Source organism: Dromaius novaehollandiae, unplaced genomic scaffold, assembly GCF_036370855.1.
Source record: "Dromaius novaehollandiae isolate bDroNov1 unplaced genomic scaffold, bDroNov1.hap1 HAP1_SCAFFOLD_40, whole genome shotgun sequence".
NCBI classification, from domain to species: Eukaryota; Metazoa; Chordata; class Aves; order Casuariiformes; family Dromaiidae; genus Dromaius; species Dromaius novaehollandiae.
In genome coordinates this window covers 437,166-448,250 of record NW_026991474.1, presented here as the reverse complement: position 1 = coordinate 448,250, position 11,085 = coordinate 437,166, and the positions used below count along the sequence as shown (strand labels likewise).

Genomic DNA, 11,085 nt, shown 5'->3' with positions numbered 1-11,085 from the left:
TGACTGACAACTGTATCCAATGCATTTACTAAAATCATGTAATTAGAAAGTTTTGTGGAGTTCTTTGCATTAGTTAAGATTATGCTACTTTAAATTTTACTGTCTTTCAAAGGCAAGCCGTGGCTTTAAGTGAGTGGTAAACTTTCGTTTGAGAAAGCAAAGCAAATAATTAAAAATAAAAAAAATTAGAATAAATGCATATAGATCAAATATTATGTGAAATTTATGCCTGATGATAGCATTATCATTGACCTTCTTGCATCACTGTATTACACAAAGATAGGAGGTAATCATGAAGTGTTTTTACAGTTAAGAATTTTAGAGAAATATTATTAAAATAACAACACATTCTACTTCCTAGGGGTAAGTCAGGATACTACAATTAATGACAAGATAAACTTACATATATGTATCAAAATAATTCATCTTAAAAGTAGAACAAATGTAAGAAAATCCTGCTGGGGACTGAGTTCTACAATTGTTTAAACTAGTAAGACAGCACAAAAGTTAGTCTGGTGTTAATATATTAGCATGAAAAAGTTACTGAGGTATTTAACGGAAAGAACTGGCACAAATTGTGTTTGACTGAGAAAGAGCAGAAGCAAAAGGCTTGTGTTCATATATATTGCCATTACTGATAAGAGAAAAGGAGAAGCTTTCCTCTTCAACACTGAACAAGCTACAATTTAACGCGCACATGCATTTCTGTCAAACGCAATACTACAGTTTGCAAAACACAAAGATGTGCACATTCCCATTTCTTATTTCATTATCTTTCCCCTCAAAAAAATATTACAGTGCAGTTAGTTCACATTGCTCTTTCCAAAATATCTTTTTTCTTCATTTCTCTAAGAAACTACCTTCAGGATAGAGCTTATTTTAGCTGTTTCTTGCCCTTCCCTATCTCTCTTTGAGTACTACTAGTCTTCACTCTGATAGAAATACTTGTATTTGTAAGCAACTTGCAGGCTTAAAGTCTTGGCCTTGCATAAACCTTGGTAGCTCAACAAACTTTCTAGCAATATCGTCCAATTTCATTGGCATTTAGATGGCCTTGTAAGCATAAGCTCTATAAATATGTTAGCACCAAAGTTTCACAAGATGCAGATCCAAATTTCACACACAGTTATCTTTATTTAGTGCTGTTGGAGCACTACAGTCTAGTAAAGTAATGTCAGGAGCAAAAGCTATAATCAAATGTGTGCACATACGTACACAAATCAGCAAAGTGACTCTTGCACCAAGTACAGACAGAAACAAGCAATTTCACATCTGCCACGAAGGCAGAACCAGAGCAACAAAGTGGTAATATTTAGATTCAGGTCTTACTTTTATTTGGAAACAGGTTAGTTCAATGGCATTAAAAGCAAACCAAAATGTTTCAGCATGGCATTCCTCTCCTTCTTTAGTATGTTTGAAGAAAAAGATGGCCAATTATTTAAATCAAGTATAGTTTTCATGAAACACGCCATAACAGAAAAAACCACCAACAGTTAGAGGATAGCAGAGGACTTGTGCCCCTGAATTATATGCACACTGTGACAGGGTACAAATGCACTATGTTTTTATAAAAATATATTCAACATCTAATGAACTACACTCTGAACTCTCCTAGGCCAACTTTGCAACAGAAACCGTGATTTTAAGTTCTTTCCGCAGTATTTCTTCCACATTTGTTTGTGGACTAATTATTTTTCTGATAAAGAACAGTGACAGAATGAGTTATCCTTTTCATCTATACCCTCTCTTTACTTTTCTCTTTATTTTTATCCTTTTGATAAGTCATCCAGGAAATCCAATCTCATTAGACAGTGTTTTACAATTCCATGTTAAGAAATACATCCATTTCAACTTGAGATAGTATGTTGAAATTCACTTCACTTAACTATTTGCTTGGGAATTGGTCCAGGAGACGTAGTCAACTTAATGCAGTTTTACACTTGGCATAGAACAGATAAAATGCAAATAATTACTGAAATGTTGCCTTCATCCTGCGCAGTGTGTCTTGAATTTTTCGAGAATGCTTTTCTGCTGGTATCTGATGGAAGTTGGCACAGTTGTCAGCTGCCAAGGCAGAAATGTCTGCATCTTTAAAACGAGTTATTCTTTGTCTGAGGTAAGACTGCAGCTTGAAATCTGGTGTAAATGTATAGGGATTCTCTTGAAATGCATGAACTTGGCTCACAACTTTTGCAATATTTCTTGAAAGAAAATATGGGGAAAAAAGATTATTTTGTTTTGCTGCTGATAATAAAACTTTACATTCAAAGGCACAGAGCGTTCACTTCTATATCTGTCCCTTTAGTTAGATGTCAAAATGACTGCAATGATTTAAACCGCTAATGTGAAATGCTGTGTTTCCTCTTATTACCTCATTAGACCATATTCTGTTCTAAAAATTTAGGTGATATACATATAATTAAAATAGTTACCTAAGTTTAGTCCACTTGTGAGCTCCATTTGTCATCGTGAATCCTCCAGTTTCAAGCTGTTGGACACGCATAGCCAAAACATGGGCTGATGGAATTGTTGGATGTGTTTTGAACCTTTCTCCTTCCATCAAACATAAGCTGTCACTTTTTTAAAAACACCTGGTTTAAAAATGTACACAAACAAATCTCAGGTTTAGTGTCACAGCAGGCTTTATAAGAAGGTCTCCATTTTATGTGTTCAGCACTACATATTTATTTGTAATGAATTTTAACTTTTGGCATTGCAGTTGAAGAAAACACTTTAAATTAATCTGGTGGCAGACATTTTAAAATACGGAACTAAAGAAAGTAACTTCAATCAAAAGATACCCCAAAAGAGAATTTTTGATGTTTCTAATTCACAGACAAAATTATATCTTAGAATTTTACTCTAGGTTTCAAAATCAGATAGATCAATGAGGGAATGCCTGTGATAAGAACAAACATTTAAGGTTGTTCAAAACAGATTAGAGCCACAAAACTCCTGCAGAAATCAAAAGAAAAAGTGTATCTCCTAAATTGCTTTGAAATGTCTTTTTTTTTTTTAGCCACATAGGATACATTTTTAAGAAAAATACTGAGATGAAAATTAATGTGAACTCTGGACTAATCAAGAGCTAACAGTCTTAAATCAAATTAAAATCTCCTTAGTAGCACAAAATAATCATTTTGGCTTTTATCCTGCAGAGGCACCCATGTAGGCAGATCTCATATCTTCTCCAACCCCCAAGGAGTATTTTACATTAAAGACTTTATACTATACCTCAACAGCCTTGAGTTCTTCCATTATTTCAGCTACTTTTGCAGGTAAAATTTTCCATGCCTTCCAATAAAACAAAATACAGTTTTGTTATTCACATTACTCTCCGTATCAGAACAAGATTATGTTTAAACAAAATAGTTACAGGAAAGAGTCCCAAAATGTATCACTTACTGGTAACTGTCGAACAATAAGATTTTCCAAGCCTGCTAAGATTTGCATCGCAGTGGCAAAATTTCTTTGTTCATAGCAGGATTTTGCTATAAGAAGAAATTTTGATAACAAGCTCACCTGCAGCTGGAAAAAATATTAAGATACACAATTTTTTTTAGAGCTCATGTGTGTTTGGAAGCTATCAAATTCAGTCAGTTGCTAGTAAAAAGCTTAATCCGGGTACCACTTTATTTTGGAATTAGAAAGTAGTTCTACTGATTTCGTGGGGATAAAGTACCCTTGCAAGTAGCGAGTGGTGCTAAGACTCACACCCAGTGCTTATCACCAGTAATTTCTTGATTCTATTGCTCTTGCAAGGCTGGAAAGAAGCACTAGAAGAAAACAGCAGAGAGAAAGCAAGGGACTAACACGACACTACTCACTGAAAATCATTCATATATAGTGTCTACTGAGTACCTTGAAAGGTTAGCAAAACATGCAGACTTTATATGACCAACCAGTGCTGTACTGCCTGTCAGAAATATAAACTGTGAGCTATATATTGTAATTCTAGCAGATTATTTCTTCTCCCAGGATTTGTTAAAAACTATTTGAATTGTTCATTTCACATATATGTTTCTGAGAAATACTATAAATTGGGAAGCCAAATAAAAACCCAGAAGATAACCCAACAGAAAGAGTGATAAGGGAATTCAGAGGTTTGGTCTCTGATCCCTTGAATCCACAGAAACAACTGTGGATAGATGTAGACTCAGATTTTTCATAGTGATTAGAAAGGAATCATCTGGTAGCAGCCTAGTAGCCATTGAAACACAGATTTACTAAGATATTACTCCAGTAGTCAGTTCAGAAGTCAAAGCATAAATCAAGTTTAAGGAGTGACTTTCCGTTAAACTTTCTGTTAAACAAGAAGGTAGATAAGCGATGCACGCAGTTCTGAAATTTCAGTTAATCACAACAGTCAACAGCTGCTTGGTTTTGACAGAAATAGTAACTGGCCAGACAGAAATCTAATTACTCCTCGAATGTGCTACTACATAAATCTACAAAGTGACTGGAAATAAGAAAATTAGATGAGGAGGAGGAAAAAAGAGATGCACCTTCTTTCAGAATTTGTCATCAAAATTGTTGACTGTAGTAATATATCCCTCTGTCACTATTTTTTCTGTCACTGAGGTTTCCCTGTTAAAGTCTGACTTCTCTTATCCTTAGGCAACTAATTTCTTATATTCTATTAAGTTTTCAAACCTGCTACTACAAAACATCAAGCAGACCCTCCTAGTGACAATAAACCAAACTGCTGACAGTCCACTGACAGGGACAGAAAATAGGTAACAGTTTCATAATTAATAATATAATAAAACTATGACAAACCTTTGAAGTGTGACACGTTACAATTTCAGCAGCAACCCAGGTACTGATACTGTCTGCATTTCTTAATAACTGTAGAAGATACTGGTCTTGTACACACTTTGACAGAAACAAATTACAGACTTTAAGTGAAACTGCCTCAGTCGAAACAGCTCTATGAAAAGGGTGGGGAGAAAAAAAAAGGCAAAAATAAGTAATGCAGATACTGGATTTGTAAGGAAAAATGTCAATTTCTAACCATTTAAAATAACTTTGCAGTGTTTTCAATCTTGATTTTTAAAACTTTTTAAAAAGTACATGGTGAGATATGTTACTTATCTTAAACCTTAAAATTACTTATTAATAAATAAATAAATATCTTAAAATTACAAGATAAGCATATGTAATTACAAGATAAGCATGTGCAGCATACACTTCTGTATAAAAAGACACCTTCACACTTGTTCCTGAAAAAACAAATTTGTTCAAGCGGAAAAACAGCTAACACACAAAATAACAGCGAGAATCCAAATTCAATAAAACCTGAAACCACATAAGAAACCGAGCCTGAAAGGGCATAAGGCTACATCTATGCTATTCAACAATGGGCCAGTGGCTGTTCTCTGGTCCCGACACCCAGCGGCACCACAAGTTCCTTTCCCCATGCCTCCACCCCAAATCAGTGTAAACCAGCTGATCTTGCCTCTGACATTCAACAACTTATACAAGAAGATCTGATTTACATGGACCTTCCCCATTGTTAGCCTGAAAATTCTACTACATTTAGTATAATTAAGAAGTACTAATCAGAAGCTAGCAGAATCCATTGGGTATGTAAGAACTAGACCTCAATCAATTATAATTAAGAGCCCATGTGGCTGGATGAAAATAATAATTACAGTTGAACAAATAATTTAAAATTTGTAATCACTCTATAGGAACTATAAGAAAATTCTTACGTATCTGTGAACATCAGCAGCTGTAACAGCACAAAATGAATAGTCACGGAGATTATACATGGATATAGTTGCCAAGTAGCCTGCTTCAGAAACCATTACAATTTTCTCCCCACAAAATAAATCCTCCACAAGGCCCACAACATAAATTTTCCCTAATACTTTGGCGTGACTTACTTTAGATTTCAAGGAAATCACTTTGCATATGTGAGCTACCACACATATGTACACACATATGTAGCTACACACATATACATATATATAAAATCTCCTGAAGTTCAAAAACGCATGTAAAGATAATATCTACTCTGAGGAAAAACAGAAAGTATTTTAAAAGTTTCTCTCTTCCTGGATGTATTAAAGGTATAACATGAACTATTGTGCATCAACAGAATAGAGCGATGGTTAAAACACGCAATGTACTTACTTTTGGGAAGCCACACATTTGTCTTTAACACCAAGTGCTCTTGAATTTAGAAAGTGTACTGGATGGCATTTATGAAATATTTCCTAAACAAAAAGAACAAGATACATCCTGTTGTTAGAGCTAGCAATCCTTTTAAAATGCTAGAGGATAAAAATGACAGAAATTTCTTTTCTTCACAAAATTTATCACAGACATCAGTGCCTATGAATCGAGTTAGCCATTCTAGATTTCACTGTAGAGACTTGGAGAAAAATGGAGTATTATAATTCCAAGCATTACGAAATAGTGAAAGCCCACTCAACTTGAAATAAGGTTGGAAAATAGTAAAGAAAAGAGGCTGACTATAAAGTAAGATGTGCATTATTGGTACTTCCAAGTGAACCCAGTCCTTTGTACCTGTTGTAGCAATGTCAGCTGACAACAAAGCTGTTGCACACTGTTTTCTGTTAAGAGATACGGTTCCACTTCATCTGCTTTAGCAAAGGAAACCGGGAATTCTTCTGTAAAATTGTGATAGCATGGCTTTGGCAAAACGGATGAAATAGTGTACAGTCGCTGTCTCTGATGATGGGCAATTGGTCCCATGCCTTTGGAAAGCTTCCAGTTGAAGTTCTGTGGAGAAAAAAAGGCGGCCAATGTTATGTCTCCTGTTCTCTAAGGCCAACGTTACGTCTCCTATTGATCTAACCTTCTGGAACACCATGTCAGAGAAAGACCTTTGGAAATGCAAAACTCTTTAGCTAGTCTTCAAGCTTACCCAGAGAGGCATACACTAACTGGTTTCCCCATACTGCTACTTTAGGTTAATATGATATGCACAGTCAATGAGCCTGAGCAGGAAGCTTCAAGATCTAAACCAATCTGTATTTAAAACAAACTTTTATGTATTCAAGCCTGTCAACATAAAATAATTTATGTTCTGGAGTTTTATATTTTACCTCTTACTATCTCTGGCACTCTTTTTGCTTGGAATCAAACAGCCCTGTGAAACAGATACTACATATGAGTGAAAATGTATGAAAGCTCATACAAAGGCTATTGCTGCAATCAGAATTAATGCATACATTATCGTTCTCTTTCCAGAGCACAGAGCACTTTCGCCAAATTCAAAAAAAAATAACATGAGGCCAAGTCAATGCCTTAAGATTATTCTTTACAACAACATTATCAGACTGAAAGGTAACTTGTTCTTTGGATTTTTTATTTTTTACAATTTTTGGTCAGGGCATGGATTTCCTCTGACCTTCACAGCTCTAGCGTGCAGTACTGTATATTCCAAATCATTATTCATTGACTTTGTTCAGCACAGACATCAAACTTTATTTTCAAACTTCTCCCCTGTATGACTTGTAATCAACGTCCTTCCAGAAGGTGAACTGTTGATCTCATTCTAGATCATGCTATTTTCCTGAGCATAATCTTGCAGTATTTCACTGTATGTTCAGTATGCCCTCTCTTCATTAACTCCACTGTTGTGATATCAACTGCTAATCCCTGTGATACTAACTTCTAATCCTGATATTAACTTCTAATCACATACTGCTTGAAGTAACATTGCTCATTTTTCCATTCTTTTCCCTTCTATCTTCTGGTATCATTGTGATGCAACATCAATAAAAGAAGTCTGCTTTTTCCCTATTCTTTTTGCCCTTTATTGATTGAATCTCTGATGTACCCCATAGAATTTTGCAACTTTATCAAGACGGTGATCCCAAATTCAATTTGCACAATATCAATACATTCAACTTTCATATGCCACTCCAGTTACTCTGTGAATAGGACTTTTTTCGGGCAAAGGCTATAGTATGTTCCAGGTTCTGGGGTTACTTTTCACTAGCATACTCTATAAATGAGTAAAGACAGACAAAAGTGCAGAAGAGTTTTTGCTACAAGCTTGAAATTCTAGAAGGAAACCTTGCCCCTCACTGTTTTCTTATACTTCTGGTCTTACAAATGAAGATGTATATGTAATAAAAAGTATCAATAATTGCCAAGGGGGAGAAAAGGTTTCCCAGTAACTATGAATCACCGGCTAGTATCAAGGGTGAAGTGTTTGACTCCTCTCAGAATTTGGTTTATCTGATCTATTATTACTGAAACAGTTGACAGGGCACAGTTAAGGCGTCAGATGAGCTTTCTAGTTGTACAACTGTTTAAACCATAGAAACTTTCAGCAGACAAAGCACAGGTATATACATTTTACAGAATCAGGGTCCAGCTCCTAAACTGAATACTCTGTTTTTGTTTTGTTTTGTTTTTTGTGAGAAAATAATATATGGAAAAGGTGCTGAATATACTACGATCTAAAGAAACCACATACCTTCCTGGAAACATCTTCTGAGAGCTTTTTACACAACGAATGTCATGCTTTTCTGTCCTCCTCACCCTCCTCTTCACATTTGTCCATGCTGGAGCAATGATAAGCACTGCCACTTTTCCTGGCAGAAGAATCCTCAAGCAATGACAACAAGCGCTCACCATAGCCATTTAATGGAGCAACCTGTAAATGGAATATAGATTAATAGAATATTGAACTGAATTTCCCAGAAATTATAAGCAAGATACAAAATACTTATAAGATTTGAATCAGTCCAAAATCAGCTGTACTGAACATAGCTGTCAAAGACAGCAATTTTTTTTTGTACTTTACTTTTATTTGTACTTAAGACAGATTTTATAATAGCAGTGTCTCATACACCATAACTGACTTCAACTGACCTTTTTTTTCTTAAAGCTTCCAGCAAAATTCTGTCTTACCTTGGAAGAAATAAACTCTTTCAGAGTATATAAAAGATCAGTATTTGTTGCAAAGTCTACACTGTAGCAGTCTTCAATCCAAGCCTGCAGGATGTAGAAACTGCGGTTACATATTTTGGTAAATGATGTGGAAGGGTCCAGACTTGCACTGGTGAGAAGAAAAAGGCACTTATTGTACCAAAATTGATACCTTATTACAATTAAAAATAAATGTTGAAAAAACTGCAGATACTATATGGTTTTGGCCATACAATTAAATGCTTACGTTTCACATCTCTACAGTCTGTGACTCTACGGAAACAAAACTGTGGTTGGGTTTATGACCCAATATCGAACAATTGGCTAAAGCAAGATTCACAGAATTTAGAAGAAAACATTAAGAAAGCATATTGCCAAATACAGCACTTGCTCTAATTTCACTCTCACTTGCCAAGCCAGTCTTATAAAAACAACCATCAAAAACTAAAGTTCATTAAGTAGCTCTTTTCAGAAGCAGCTCTTTGCCATTAGAGGAAAAGCCAATTGTGCTTTGATAATATTTTTCACAGGAAGTTACTGTACCTGGATAAAGTGCTGCTGATTCTTTCAAGAAGAGACTGCAAAAACTCTTCTTGTGTGCAGAAATAACGAAAAGTGTAGAGAAACTGCTGTACGTAACCTTCCAAAAATGCATTTCTGTGAAGCACAAGAGCAAACTTCAGACAAGCAAGAACATGATTTCTTCTTGCAGTAGAGTACAGCAACAATAAAAATCCTCAAAACACCAGGAACTGGCAGGGATTTCAAATTCACAAGCTCTACAGGAAATTCTGATTCATTTTTATTTCATTTTTACACATCAATGCTTTGGAGAAAAATGAGAAATACTGAGATTGCCAACAGCAGAAGTATAATTTCTGTTTAATAAAAAAGTTAATAAAGAGATTAGAGTTTTATGAAGAACCTCTCTGACATTTCTATTATCTTCAAAATTTACTTTCTAATATTAGTACTGAAGAACACATTTAATTTTCTTGTTTCTGTCATCTCATTTGATGCTGCTGCAGATTTTTACAGTAAAAGCATAAAAAGTAGATGCTTTGATAAAGAAAATGAGATTTTTCTTGTAGCAGTAATTAGAATAGCAGCTGCTTTAATGATAAAACTATACTTACACATTATATATGAGTGTATTTTATTTATATATATTTATATACATGTACACAAGATACTAAGCTGAGCTAATTGTCATGTCTACTTGACAGCTTACTGCAAACTGCTGAATGGTGAAGCTCTGATTCCAAGGCATTTTGTTTGCTCTGACCCAGGAAGGGCAGCACGCAGGATAAGTAACTCGGTCTAAGGGTCAGGACGAGTCAGGGGTAAAAGCTTATGTTGCTTCCTATCACCTGCCTCTGCCGCTTAAAACGCTCCATTTCATTTTGCGCTTTTTGGAAACTGAATCCTTGTATCTTTGACTGTTCAAACCAGATGAAACTGTGACTTACAAATCACCTGGGAGTGTCTTTTGTATTTAGAGCCCGACAGTGGCGCAAGGCTGATGGAGCCGTCCCATCTCTCAGGCTGTTCCCCTCCCTCCTACGGTCACTCCCAGGGTACCTTGGAACGACACCAACTCGTCCCAACTGAGCGTTAAAGGACATCTTTGTCCCCCTCTACAGCCCTGAGAAAAGCATATGTCTTGATCAGTCTCAAGGACTGAGTCCATAATTTGTAAAGCAGAACCTGTGTTTTCACCTCCAGACCCTATGTAATAGGAATTATCAAATTATATGTTCTGAAGAATTGTTACCTGCTAGCAGTAACGTAAAGTCATGATTCCATGGCAACTATCAGAGCTAAACTTCAAATAAGGAAAGGATTAAAAAGTTTAAAGTTATTAATTTTTGATTTATTATCAACTGCTCCAGTTTAAGATCAAATCCAAACTTGGTGGTTCAGCTTATTTCTTAGACTGCCTTTTGCCATTCCCATGCCCATTTCTGCACAGGAACAGTAAGCTTGATATACAAAGGAGAGTTCATGCGATCTTGAATATTTAAGATCTATTGTAGAAACTGTTTTTTTTAAACTAATAACAACACCCTGCTTCACTCCCAACTAAGGATGTGCAAAATATACTATACCTAGAATATAAATAAGCCATTAAACCAAGTGGTGTTCCAGCCTGCAAATCTCTTATTCCATTTT

General features: G+C 35.4%; 2 long non-coding RNA genes across 2 annotated transcripts; both read right to left on the bottom strand.

Moving 5' to 3' along the window:
- Positions 1 to 1,854: 1,854 nt before the first annotated feature.
- Positions 1,855 to 6,594, bottom strand: LOC135326759 (uncharacterized). The gene is made up of 7 exons (XR_010387024.1): positions 6,535 to 6,594; positions 6,139 to 6,221; positions 4,780 to 4,930; positions 3,406 to 3,528; positions 3,235 to 3,294; positions 2,433 to 2,591; positions 1,855 to 2,201 (listed from the first exon to the last, which is right to left on the bottom strand). It is a non-coding gene; the product is annotated as an uncharacterized LOC135326759 (long non-coding RNA).
- Positions 6,595 to 8,511: 1,917 nt separating this feature from the next.
- On the bottom strand, positions 8,512 to 11,084 carry LOC135326760 (uncharacterized). Its single transcript, XR_010387025.1, has 4 exons — positions 11,022 to 11,084; positions 9,457 to 9,570; positions 8,896 to 9,043; positions 8,512 to 8,638 (listed from the first exon to the last, which is right to left on the bottom strand). It is a non-coding gene; the product is annotated as an uncharacterized LOC135326760 (long non-coding RNA).
- Between the last annotated feature and the right edge of the window lies 1 nt (position 11,085).